Source organism: Parasteatoda tepidariorum, chromosome 10, assembly GCF_982258835.1.
Source record: "Parasteatoda tepidariorum strain Cologne lab strain chromosome 10, Ptep-v5.0, whole genome shotgun sequence".
NCBI classification, from domain to species: Eukaryota; Metazoa; Arthropoda; class Arachnida; order Araneae; family Theridiidae; genus Parasteatoda; species Parasteatoda tepidariorum.
In genome coordinates this window covers 15,115,596-15,130,541 of record NC_141764.1, presented here as the reverse complement: position 1 = coordinate 15,130,541, position 14,946 = coordinate 15,115,596, and the positions used below count along the sequence as shown (strand labels likewise).

The following is a 14,946-nucleotide window of genomic DNA, read 5'->3' as shown; positions in this document are numbered from 1 at the left end:
ACCATAAGACCATTTGAGTAAAAAGTCATTGCGTTTTTTTTTTTTTTTTTTTTTTTTTTTTTGCAACAGATTGCAATATTGCAGCTTCTGAAATAGTTGAATCATTTGCAGGAATAGCTTTTACATCATTGATAGCTGACAGTTTAATCTTTATTGTAAAGAGCAGATTGAGTTATTTTGTTGAATTTTGAAGATTTGACAGCACAACGATCATGGAATACCAAAGTGTTCATTGGCGTCATATTTTAATATTTTACTTCCGTAGCAAGAAAATTCCGCGTCAAGCTAGTGAGAAAATGCGTAATGTTTACGGTGACAATGAATGTCAAGTCAGTGCCAAAACCGGTTCAAGGAATTTCGTGCTTGTGAGTTTGATTCTGAAGATGCACTTCGTTCAGGAAGGCCTACCCGGATTTATGATGACATAATAACGACATGGATCTAGTCAAACCCAGGTTACATAACACGGAGATTGTAGAGACAGTGAAAATCAGTCAAAAAGCTTCACGTGTATCTAAAGAAACTTGGGATACGTAAGCAAGCTCGAAATTTGGGTTCTTCGTGAATTCGAAGGAGTTCATTTGTCGATTCTGGGAGAAAAAGTTCCCGGAAAAAAAGGTAGCTGGAAAAAAAGGTCCCGGAAAAAAAGGTACCTGGAAAAAAAGGTCCCGGAAAAAAAGGTACGGAAAAAAAAAGTCCCCGGAAAAAAGGTCCCGGTAAAAAAGGTACCTGTGTAGGGAAAATATTTGAAACGAGAAGATTAGATTAAAGCGCTTTTTGCTGTTCCGTGCTTGTTTTTTTTTTTTTTTTTTTTTTTTTTTTTTTTTTTTTTTTTTTCGTGTGTCGCTTTTTTCCAAAGTCAATAAACATCCAACACATAAATCCTCCCAACTTCCCCGATTGGCTACTTTAAGCCTCACATTAGCAACATCTTCACAAAATATAATTTAAAATAGAAAATAACACATTTTTCACTTAAAAAAATTACAAAAAAAAAGTAAAACATTATTGGAAAATTTAAATAGTATCTTCCCGCTTTAAAAAATAATCAAAGAAGAATAAATAAATGAAATAAAATTTTAAAAAAAAAGCGTAATACAACCAGCTCATTACCCTTCTCCTTACCTCAATGATCTAATCTGAATTATAACAGATAAAAAGAATATTCATTGAAACAACGAAAAGCATTCATGCTGCCCAGAAAGCGAGAGGGGAAATATCCCTACAGATTTTTCCTATGGAGGTACCTTTTTAACCAGGACCTTTTTTTCCAGGGACATTTTTTACCGGGACCTTTTTTTCCGTACCATTTTTTCTGGGACCTTTTTTTCCGTCTACCCATTTGTCGGCACGAATAAAATCTGTGAAACGTCATTTTCAAAAAAACTACCATTTTTTGAAAATGATAACTGGTGATCAGGAGTGGATTGCTTATAAAAATATGGTGCGCGAACTGTATTAGTCTTTAAGTGAAGATTAGCCGTCAACGACTCCAGATCCAGAACTTCATCAGAGGAAGGTTTCAGTGTGGTGTGAGGGTATGGTATCTTTTGAGCTCCAACCGAGCAACTGCACAGTCAGATGTGAACTGTCAGCAATTTTAGAGTTTAAACTACCATAAAGAAACGTCCTGACCTCGCCAATCGTACAGGAGTAGTGCTCCATCACGAAAACTCGAGACCACATACATCATTGACGACTGATAAAAAGCTATTGGATCTTGAATGGGATGTGTTACCTCACCTATCATACTCACCTGACCTTGCGTCATCAAACTTCCACTCATTTCGCTCTCTTCAAAATTTATTGCTTTACCAACGTCAAATTCAGGTGAGGCTGCAAATCAGCACCGTGTTCAGTTTTTCGTAAATTAAGTTCGGTCCTTTTACGAACGAGGATTGTGAAGCTCACCGAATAATGGTAAAATGTTATCGAGTAAAAGGGAACATCACTGATTTAATTTTAAATTTTACATAAATATATGAATTTGAAAAATTTAGTAAAACAAAACGCAACGACTTTTTACTCAACCCAATAATTTCGCTTTTTGTAAATTTTGACACAACTCGAGAACTTAAAAAATTTGCAAAATTTTTTTGATTCATTAAACCAAAGATAATTTCATACAATGAATAATTGTTGAAAATGATTTAATTTATTTTATTTAGTAATATTCAAAGAAAATTTCGAATTGAAGCAAATGCAGCAAAATGTATGTTATTTTGATGCATGTAATTTTAAATGATAATAACAAAATAGACTTGAACGTAATCGGGCGAATAGTTTTTGAGAAATATAAAAAAAGACTTTTCCAAAATTTTATTACTTACCTACTGTTTGAACGATTGCATGAAAATTTTGCATGTTGCCACTTAAAATTACATAGTATAATTTAGTAGTTCAAATTCATCGGATTCGAAACTTTATATACTTTATAATTCAAAATGTTTTTGATCATTGTTAAATGAAAGAAAAAAGACTTGTATAGTTTTAAAATCTTATATTTGACGTGGAATTATCTTTAGATAATAAAATAAAAAAAATTCAATTTCTTTGAATAGTTCCTAACCATAAAGTTTCATTATAGAAACATAAAGTTCATGAAATGTTTTTTTTTTCATTAAACGCCTCGATTAAAAATTATTTTTATTACTTAATATATATACATATACATATCCAACAAAAAACGCAGCTCTTCACTAAATGAATCTAGAAGTAATTATTTTCATATTTTTTATTTAGAAATTAAATTCTTAGTATATGTGTAAAAAACTTCACACATATTTTATGTTTAATAATTGATTCATGAAATAATACGTATACTGTCTAAAATTTCGGAGCAAATTATCCAACGTAAAAATCCATCTTAAACAAAAAGTATAAAATAAATATTAAAGGGAAAACTACGCCAAAACTGGAAGAAAAAAAATGGAATATATATATTTTTTATTCAAAGAAATGTAGATTTTTCTTAGAACATTTTTCGAATGTTAAGAGAACATTCTCGACTTCTTCTTTTCGCCCTTGTGGAATTCCAAAACGTCTCCGCTGTCAAATTAAGATCCTTCTAGAAGACTCCGAAATTAAGATCCCTTGTAAAAGAAGAAGAAAAATGTTCTCTCATCCCCCTAAACTAATTCGACTCTTGGAGAAAACATCTCTGGCTTTTACGGCATCGAAGTGGCAATGCTTTTAGCAGAAAAAGGGGGGAGCAGGCAGAAAGAGGGGGGATAAAAGGACGCTAAACGCTTTCAAAATTAATTTGTGAAAGATCCTTTTGAAAAAGGAAAACTCCCAGAAAAAGGAGAGAGCGAATAGCTCCGAAAGAGAGCGAAAGTTGGGAAATTTTCCCCTTTTCATTTGAAATATCCTCTTTGCTAGGGATTTTCACAATAACGACATTAAATTCCTTTCGCTTTCGCTCACTAGAGAGTGACGGGTTAACAACATATCCGTTGCCTAGCAACCAGCTTCATTGCTATGGGCACCATTGGGGCTGGTAGCCATGGTAACAGGACGCCCTGCTACATCATTGCATTCATCGGAATCTATTAAATTGAAAATTATTCATTTTTAAGCGTGTGTTGGGTTATAAAGACTATTATGCATATGTTTTTCATCGCGCTGCAATATTGCGGTTTATAAAGGAATATTCAATGTAAGAGAAAATGTTTTCGGGAAAACATAAAAATAAAAATTTAAAAACTCACGAATTGAATATTGTGTGCAACAAAGCGGAATGAGGCAACGGAATTTTTTTTTTTTTTCCCCATTTCTTTTAGCGTTTTGTGCACCCCGATGTTAATCTTTTGTATAAACATTTTACACAATCTATCATCTTAAAGAATAGGAGGTAGTTTCGCGTTTGGTTATGAGATTTTGTGTTTTCATTATATAATAGACCGAAATAGTTACATGTAAACATAAATCAGAGATTTTATGTCTCGTTATATTAAAATTATTAAGATAAATGACTTTTATTATTTTATTTCGTTATTATCTTTCTTTTAATATTGCTTAGTATTTGATTTTTAAAATGAAAAATGCATATTTTTAAAGTCTTTTAACTATTACAGAGCAAAATGGAAAGAAAATTTTTTTTTTCTTTCTACTTTTTATTTACTTATTTAAATTATTTTCAGTTTTTGTGTCTGAAAACGTTATAAAATAATTAAATAATAAAAACATTAAAAGAAATGACTATAAATGTAAATGAAAATAAAAGTCTGAAAATTGCAATTTGAAAAAAAAAATGCTTTAAGATTTAAATTGTAACGAAATAAACGAAAAAGAAAAGTTTATCATATTCAGTGCAGGAGATTATGATCTAAGGATTTATTTTTAAATACGCAAGGATCTGTTTTAAATAACAAATATTTAAGTAATAAATATTCATTATTAAGTAAGATGCGGTAAAAGTTTTCGTGAAATAAAATGAGAATTAAGAAAATAGGTTACCTCTAAAATATTACTTTGAAAATTAATTTTTTAATAATAGAATTATTTAACTAATAAACTATATAATAATAGGGTGGGTAAGCTAAATAATAATAGAATTGATGATCCAAATAATAATAGGATTTGGTAAAATAAATGATGATAATGTTAGTAAACTAAATAGTAAATGGATAAACTTTGTAATAATAGGTTTAATAAACTAAAAATTAATAAAATTGATAAATAAATAATATTAGAATTTGTTAAAAAAATGAATAAAAATTTATATAAAATTGATGATTTAATTAATAAAAAGACTGAAAAATTAATAATAAGAGGATTGATAAGCTAAATAATAATATGATTGATGAACTGAATAATAATTCGGTTAATAAATTTAATAAATTAAATGATTACATAGTTGAGAAATAAAAAAAACAGTAGGATTAAAAAAGCTAAATTATATGAAATTTAATAAAATAAGATTTGAGAAACTAAATAGTAAATGGATCGACGAATGAAACACCAATATGATTGATAAATTAATAAGGTTGGTACTTTAAATAGTGGTAAGTTTAATAAACTAAATAATAATAGGTTTAATAAACTAGAAAGCTAGTAAATTTGATAAACTAAATAATAAAAGGATTGATAAACTAAGCAATTATAGGATCGATAAACTAAATAAACTAGGCTTGATTATCTTAATATTATTAGGGCTTATGATCTAAATAAAAATGGGATTAATAAACTAAATAATAATAAAACTTTTAAACTAAATAGTAATAGGATTGATGAGCTAAACAAAAATAGGATTGACAAACCAAATGATAATAGCTTTTGTAAATAAAATAGAAGAAAGATCAATAAACGAACTTATTATAGGATTTAAGGAACTATAACCTTTTATTATAGGAATTAAAAATTTATAGAATTGATAAACTAAACAATAATTGGATAGATAACCTAGATAAAATAGGATTTATCATTTAAATAATAAAAGGGATTATAAACTGTCTAATGAAAGGATTAGTTATTGAAATAAAAACAAATTTTACTTGCTAAATAATAGGATTGACATACTAAATAATAATAGGATTAATTAACTAAATCGTATTACGTTTGTAAAAGTTTCGTTGTTGTTATGTTAATAGTAGCGTTTGTAAATTAAATAGTAGTAAGATCATTGAACTAACTTATTATAGGATTTAAGGAACTACGTATATTGTATTAAATCCACATTTAGGGAAAAAAATCATGTGTTTTTGGCTCTATGGGAACACTGAAAAACTCGGTAATTTTTACCAAAGCGCTTAGCTAATAATTTTGGTGAAATTACCAGTAGAAATAGAGTTTTTATAACATGTGATAAAAATTGGTAATTTTATCATTATACATTAAAAAATAACATAAAACCATTTATTCGGCTAAATGAATTTTTCAGTTTTGCATTTTTTACTACATGTGTGGTAATAAAAATTATAATTTTTTTTTAAAAACAAGAATTTTCGGTAAACCGTTATCATATGAACGGAAAAATTATTATATTTCCCATTTTTAGTTTTTATTTAGTAGTTTTACTGTCTCTTTTCTGCCGTTTTCATCTACAGATCTATTGAAGCTTTATAAACATTAAATTAACGCTTCATTATCTTTTCTGAGAGCTGTGAACAATATGCCCGCCTTCTCTATTGTAGGATTAAATTTCCTTAGAATAGAGATCACTGAAATGTAGGACTTTTTTAGAAATTTTTTTCATGTCTTTTTTCTTTTTCTTTGTTGTAATACACGCCTAGAGAAAGCTTGTAAACAGTAAACAATGTTTTATTCCTTTTCTAAGAACTACTTCAGCTAACAGTATGTCTGTATTACGGTTTTTATTGCGAGATTACGTTTCCCTACAATAGAGATCATCACACCAACAAAGGACAGGATTTAAGTAATCATGATCACTGTCAAGCGGCTTGAAATATTACACCGATTCGCATTTACTGAGCAGAGTGATTATCACCTCATCAACCGCTTCGTCACTTGATTTACACTACCGCAAGTGTGTACCTCATTTGCAACTGAAATCGATAATTGACCAGAACAACCGCGAAAATCCCAAAGAAAAGAAGACAAAGAACTGTGTGTAAAAGAACTTACTTGGAAACCGAAGAACGTCTGCATGGAGTCCCACAGACAGTGCTCTGGGGCAGGGATAGAACTTCGAATATTCGAATCCTCACCTTTACCAGGTGTTCTGGCAGGGAAAGGAAGTGTTTGTTAGATTTACACACCTTTTTACCGGTAGAAAAGGCACCACGTGACCTGGTCCAAGTTTTATTACCAATTTAATTGGGACAGATAATTGTCTGAGGGGTCCTCGGTTAGAATAGAACATCCAGGTAAGCTGGAAGACCCCGGGCGGGAGTTTTCGAACACAAAGATTTCTTTTCCATTCGTGTCAGTGAGAATTTATGATCCTAAGTCACGGAAGATGCATTTATCTAGCTTTTTATTACCAGAAAGTTAAGCTATCCCTTAAATGGGTGGGACATATCGTTTGCAGAGAACTGAATAAATAAAAAAAAAAAGGTGGTGGGAGAACCTCAGGTGAAGTTAAATACATTTTACATCACCGCTACAGCGGTTTCGTTTTGTATCAATTGTTTTAAAAGCATTGTTGATAAAGTTGTTTTGAAATAAACACTTTATAAATTAAAAGCCATGGAAAATTGGAAAATTGTTTTCCATTCTCAAGAAATGGTCTTTGTAGGATATTAGGAAATAACTTCCCCGTTGAAAATATATTAAAAAATTGTAAATTGAGTTGAATTAATAAGATGCTTTTAAAGTTTTGCTCGTAAAGTAATCTCGAATATAACGTTTCTTACTTACACACTGCCATGAAAAATTTTAAATTGTAGTCCACTAAAAAATCTCGCACATATTAGGTTGGATTATGAATTGAAAATATGTTGAAAGAGAAAAGTAAATGAAGTTAAAAATGTAAATTATGTTGAGTTAATAACGTGATTTGAAATTATGATCTGCTCTCAAGTACTACTGAACTTATAATATTCGGTAATAAATAACTTCGGCATTGAAATATGTTGAAAAAGGAACCAGGACATGGAAGTTAAGTTGATTTAATAAGATCTCCCTCTCATAATAGTTCACTACTATATAAATTTCACTCTCTTTTATTCTTTAAAAAAAAGTGAAAGGAAAAAGAAAAACGAAAAAAGAAATTAATTTGATATTACTCACTGACAAAGAACAAAGCCTTTTTTTAAAAACTGTATTCCAAGAAAAGGGACAAAGAGTTAAAGAGATAATTAATATAATATGACTATGTCTCTCAGAAATATTAATTACGTTTTAAGTTGTAAAATAAAATTTGAAAAATAAGCACACAATTTAAATTTTTTCATATTTAAAAATTAATTTAAATTAATTGCGTAGCAATTTTAAATTTTGGTGTATTTCCGGATTTATCATTGTTTTTTATAATTCAAAGCATCACATCTAGAAGCAAGAAATGGGTACTTAGTATATGTTCCCTGACTGTGATTTATGTAATTGCGCGATGATTAAGTAAATAGGAATGCTCAGCATCATTATTAACTCTGGAAGAATCACACGGAGAATTTCTCCTTTTCTTTAAAATTACCTCTTTGTTTCTCTTCTTCACGAGGCAGGCTTCAACCTCACTCTCTCATTACAAGAAACTTTTACAAATTAGCTCACACAGAAACATTTTGACGTACAACACTGGCCACTTTATTTTAAAAGTTTTCTTTTTACTTCATTTGTTTATGGTAAATGACGAATTAAGATTTCTCCTTTCGAAGTTTTTACTGACTTCATGAAAAAGAAAACTCCATTCTATAAATGACTTTTAGCAATTGAACTTTTAATTTGTGGTAATTGATTCTGCAAATAGCTCAAGACTCCGAAATCTGTTAATAAGAATTACAATTCATTCTATTTATGTTTAAAATTGAATTTTGTAGTAGATAAAATTATAAATTTCAACGCACTTAAAAAAAAAAAAAATTTTTTTTATTAAGAGATATGTTAAAATTTGTTGTAGATAAAATTCCTTTTTGCTTACATTCATAAATCGTAGCATATTAAAAAAAATTTTTTTCACTGGTATTATTTTTCATATATAAAAACGAATGAGTAGTCTTTTTGATGTAATCTGTAGTAAATTACATTCTGCAAAAAATTTATGACTCCGAAATCCGTTATTAAGAGCTACAATTCCTTCTATTTATGTTTAAAATTGACAGATATGCTAAATTTTGTGGTAGAAAAAATTATTTTCGTGTACATTCATAAACTGCGGCGCATTTTATTTTCGGTTCATTTATTTATTATATAGTAAGAATATTGAGGCAGTAAGGTATATAAAATTGAACTTCGGGCATGTTAAAAAACCACAGAACTTTACACAGTTACTAACCCATTTTCATATCAACGAGAATAGAATCTTGCATCAAAGTTTCCACCACTTTCCAACAAGCTAAAACACTCAAATGGAGCTCCATACCTGGGAACAAAGTTTCAATCTTTTCCTGATAAAGTAGAATTTAATTTATTTTAGCACTAAAAGGAATTGATTGTAAATCAAAAATTTCCACCCTGGCTAACCAGCATGCTGAAATCACCATTGAAGTTTTGCGTCTGATGATAGCATAAATCGCATCGTTTCAATAACAATCGCACCCCTTCTGCCTCAATGGCAACAACAAAGCAACAACAACGTTAATTCATTTATTTTTCTATATATATTTATTCAGCAAAATAAATAAGTTTAGAAATCAAGCATAAAAGTTTTGCAAGTTTCAATGAATCTAAATAGAGTGTTTCTTTAGCTATCATAATACATTTCTAATAGATATACAAGGAAAGCCATTACATTATGACCACCCTGCTAATAACATGTAGGACCACTTTCAGCCCTCAAAACTGCTAGCACCCGCGGTGGCATTGATTCCACAAAGTGCTGATAGGTAAGCTGAGATATCTGGTACCAAGCGCACGACAACTGGTCCTGTAGCGTGGCAGCACGAATTTGGTTTTCCAAGTAGGACCACAAATGCTCTATTGGATTAAGGTCGGGTGAATTTGGGGGCCAAGACATTACTTGAAAGTCACTGGAATGTTCCTCTATGATTTGACCCTTATGACATGGTGCATTATCCTGTTGGTAAACACCATCCCCCGCAGGTAAAACTGTTGCCATGAATGGGTGAACCCGGTCTGCAACTATGTTCAAGTAGCTTACAGGCGTCAGGGATTGCTCTATGAGAATTATGGGTCCTAATGTGCCCCATGAAAACATTGCTCCTGGGCGAGAAACCATGAAAATCCTGGGCTAGCCCATTGTTATAGATGAAGGGTGGTCATAATGTAATGGCTCTTCGGTGTAAATAACAATGAAAAATAAATTATGTAGAGTTAAATTCATGAAATCATTTAATAATTCATGGTAATTCTTAACATTGAATAGAAATTAAAATAATAACAAAATTAATTTATATTTACTTTTATCCATAACAGTTATTTTTTTAACTAGCTTAATAAGGAAAGTAAGAGTTCTCAATTATTAAAATTAATTCTTAACAAAAAAAAATATGATAAACATTTAAATTCAGCAGTCTTAAATAAATTCTGGATATGAATTCATTTATTATTCCATAATAAACTTATTCAATACATTAAATGAATTTTGTACATTTAAACTGATGACAAACTTAGTTTTAGTTTATAGTACTTATTTTTACGCAAGAAATTCTTCAATCAAAGCAAATAGCAAATTTTTAAAAAATTTTAACTAATATTTTTTTAAAATTAAATATGACTAAATTTTTAAAAAAAAAATCGTACCGAACTTATTTCATTAAATAATTTATAAATCTGTTCATAGCTTTAAATAGAAACGAGACGAAACTCAAACTCAGTTTAATCTATTTTTACATGTTACTTTACTTTATTAAAATTTCGAAAGTTTTCAATCAACTAAGATTAATTGCATCTAGTGTCAGGGGGGAGGAGAATTAATCATTCGAATATATAGTTAACAAAATGCTAGACAAATATGAATAAGTTAAGAATAAAATCTATATTAAGAAATTTTCTGTGTACAAAATACCACTATTGTCCGAAATAGAAAAAAATAAACTCTAAAATCATAAAGTGGAGAAGCTAAAAAGAGGCTTTGTAAAAGGAGGGAGAACAGTTCGAACGTCGTAGAACGTGTACCTTCGAAAGCGTCATCTATCTTCATCCCAATGGCAACCATTGTTCGATTCCCTGACAAGAACCGCGTTCCGCTTTCAAGTTAGTAGAACTTTTCAAGCACATATGTTCCACAAAATTCTAGACTTTCCCTGCACTTTTTAGTTTATCCGGTTTTCGCTTTGAACTATACCATGTTAAAAAAAAAAATATCTATTCAATGGTTTAAATTTAAAAAAAGAAAAAAAAGTTTGCGTCCTTGTTACTCGATTCCTACTTTATTTTGAGGGAAATTTGGAAGATGCTAATTTTTCTTAGTGGGAAGATTGGATATTGCTTTTCAAATAAAAGTTTTTAAAAAAAAATCTGATGAATGTATTAAAATTTCTTTATATCGAGAGTTAAAATTTCTTTATATCGAGGGTTCAAATTAAAAAAAAAAAAGGTTTACATCCATGTTACTCTATTCGTACCTCATTTTGAGGGAAATTTGGAAGGTGCAAATTTGCTTTATTGGCAGAATTGGATTTTGTTTTTCAAATAAATTAAAAAAAATCAGATGAATATATTCAAATTTCTTTATATCGAGAGGTGAAATTTCTTTATATCGAGGATTTAATTTTGAAGAAAGAAAAAAAAGGTTTGCTTCCTTGTTAATCGATTTCAACTCTATTTTGAAGGAAATTTGGAAGATTCTAATTTGTTTTATTGGGAGGATTAGATTTTGTTTTTCAAATAAATTTTAAAAAATCAGATGAATGTATTCAGCTTTTTTCATATCGAGGGTTCAATTGAAGTAAGAAATATCGTAATAACGAATAACTGTTCGAACCAAACATGCAAAGATTTTGCAACAATTACTTAATTAAATATTTTAAGGAGTTCGTTTTTCCACTTTCATATGGTAATTTGCAAAGTTTACACACATAAATTCTGCACAAGCTCTTATGAGGGGACTGACCTGCAGTAACTGTGCTTCTCAAACTTACATACGTTAAAATGCCGGATGCAAAATGAAGTGCAAAATCTCTCTATTGGGTATGTGATGACTTCCGTCATGCTTCACTTTCCCTGTAAAAACCTATTTCCTTAATAGAACTCGTATGGAAAGTTGAGTTATTTCCATCGTGTACCCAACAGACAACTTTTCATTTTGTGACGTAGCTAAGCTGTTGTTAACGAAGGTTTGAAAACAAAGCGTGAATACTTGCCTCATATTTTTTCGTGATAACTATAAACACAAACCAGTTCTGAAGCTTAAGAAGAGGTTTTCCTTTTCTCAAACAAACGCAAAGCGGTGATCATCACGTAATAGAGCCGGTTGAACTTCTTTCCTGTGGAGATCACCTCACTATAAGGCAAATATTTACGTTGAGGACGCCATACCAGGGGAGAAACTTTTCGTCGCAAATTCTCTTTCACCTTCATTATTAATTTAAAATTTAAGAAGAAAAAAAAGAAAGAAGAAGTGAGTTCAGACAAACCTAAAGCAAGCCATACACTTCCAATTGCTGAAAAGAAAATATCAAAATACAAACAAATTATTGGACGAGAACTTTCCTATAGCGGAATCCTAAGTTATCGTCTCATACTTTGTTTTCATTTTGATATTTTTAAATTTTTTTTCTCTTCCGTATTTGAAATTTCATGATTTATTCTAGGTTCGTCTGAACTCCTTTTTCTATAGTTAAAACTATAAATTAGCTTTGGGGGGTGAAAGAGAATTTGCAACGAAAGGTTTCACCCGTGATATGGTGTCCTCTTAAGAGACTCTGCCACATTCGAGTTATATTACAGGTTATTCATTCCTCACTATTATATTAGTCAACTATTTGTGAGTTATGGTATGGTATGGTATGTGTTATGGTAACAGATACGGTATGAGTTATGGTAACAGGTATGGTTTGTGTTACGGTAACTGGTATGCTAAGCTACCAATATTTTTGGCAACGTTTGCCCTAGCAACCACTAGAGTAAACTAAGTTTTTAAAAATTTGGGATGAAGTTAACGTTTTTAAAACGTTAACTTCATCCCTAACGTTAGACCTCTCCTTAGAAGAAAATGACTTCCAGTTGCATTTCAAAAAGAAAAACAGCAGTTAACAACTGGAATGTTGTCAAATTTAATTTTGTTTGCTTCAGCGAGCATTATGGACGACTAGATCTTCACCAAAAATGAACTATAAAAGCGATCAAGAAATCAAAATGTGTTATAAAACAAATGATGACCATCGGTTAAAATGTAATGGAGAACTCATGCCTTTTTTCTGCACTTTTAGAAATTGTAGAGTATGTGGTATATCGTTCAAGTTTGTTGCAGTCTTAATACGTTAGTGGATATATGTGAATTTATAAGAATATGAGTAAATATCTATGAAAAAGTATATTATAAAACAGCATCTTCCATAACGAATGACAAAAGATCTTGAGCATCTAGATAAAAAATAAAGACTTTCGTGGGTATTGAGAAATTAGAGACTAACTTATTTCACTAACTTTTGCACCATTTTCCACCTCCAAATCGGACACTACTTTTTCAAAATAAATTGCAAGCTAAAAAAATGCAACTTTTCACCATTTTTAAAGCATGTAAATAAAACTTTTTGCCTTATCCATAACTAAAAATATTGTTAAGCTATTTCACCACCGAAAAATGATTCTTTCTCCTGTCACCTTGCCTTATCTTTGTAAAGAAGGGAGAGAAAATGGTACTGTACTCCTGAAATAATTCTGACATCGGCATCTTTTGATGTTTTCATCTGGACCACACAGGTTATGAGACCCCTCAAGTTGAAATGACTTTTCTCAATGCTTCTTCCCCATTGAAAATTTCTTTAATTTTCTTATCAATTTGAAGACTGTATTTAACACAACTGGGGTAAAAGAAAGAGAACAGAAGTATAATCTTTGAGGTGTTTATATAAATGAAACATTTATTCAGAAATTCGATAGCTGATCAATTGTGAATAATCATCTCCATAGGTTCTCATGATTTACAGGTATGCATTACTTTTTTTTCTGTGAATCATGGGAGGTTTATTTTCCAAGAAGGTATTAACCATGTTCCCTATCAAAGGATAAGTAGGTGTAAGGGGATGTGAACCTAATAATTGAAACGGACTGAGGACAGTACGCTCTTATTTGGTATCATATGTCTAACTTGAGTATCTATGCAAATAGGAAAATTATATTTATTTATCTGTAGCTACATCCAGAATTATGTATTTATATCAAACTTCTTTATATATTCTTTTTTATCTTACTTATTGCTTAAATAAATATTCTTGTAGATATTTACAGTATCGTTATAGATATTATTTAATTATTTCTACATCTTTGAGAATATTCTAAAAACAATTTACGGTGTTAAATTTCGTTATTAGGGTACCCTTCCCGTAAACGGACAACTCTCATAAACGGAGAAATTTTTTGATCCCATAAATGTCCGCTTAACGGAGGTTTCACTGTATATATATATATATATATATATATATATATATATATATATATATATATATATATATATATATATATATATATATATATATATATATATATATATATATATATATATATATATATATATATATATATATATATATATATATATATATATATATATATATATATATATATATATATATATATATATATATATATATATATATATATATATATATATATATATATATATATATATATATATATATATATATATATATATATATATATATATATATATATATTGTGACGAAAAAGCAAAACAAAAATCCGAATTCGTTACAATTGAGTTTTTAATTTTCAAAAATCAAATAATTTCGTGGAACACATTGAAAATTTCTACGGAATTCTAGGATCATGAGGAGCTCATTTCGTGATTTCCTGTTCTAGGTGATAAAATTAAGGTTCAGTGTAAATGATTTTCTCAGAACCTATGAATAAAGGAAAATTGGCCGAATAGTATCTTCGTTAATAATTCGAAAACTGGCCCATTAAATTGAATTTTTTTTCTTCCTTTGTTAAAAATGTCCTTGTTTTTTAAGCGAAATATTTTTATGATGAAACCATTAAGATTACAATGGAGATGAAAATATGGATTATCAATAAACAAACGAACAAAAAATGAATAAATAAGTAAATGAAACTATAACAGCAATAAAGTAAATAAAAAGGAATGAGACTACATACACTGTAATAGATTTCAGTTTACTTCAACACCAAAAATAGTGGTAAACTATACACGAATTTTTTTTTTATAGTGAATTAAATTTTCTC

At 29.5% G+C, this 14,946-nt stretch overlaps 1 long non-coding RNA gene across 1 annotated transcript in view; it reads right to left on the bottom strand.

Annotated features, from left to right (window-relative positions):
* Window positions 1-7,208, bottom strand: part of LOC147802171 (uncharacterized) — an 80,074-nt gene extending 72,866 nt beyond the window's left edge. Inside the window, exon 1 of the long non-coding RNA XR_015429996.1 lies at window positions 6,586-7,208. This is a non-coding gene — a long non-coding RNA (uncharacterized LOC147802171). The remainder of the gene's footprint in view (window positions 1-6,585) is intronic.
* Window positions 7,209-14,946: the final 7,738 nt, after the last annotated feature.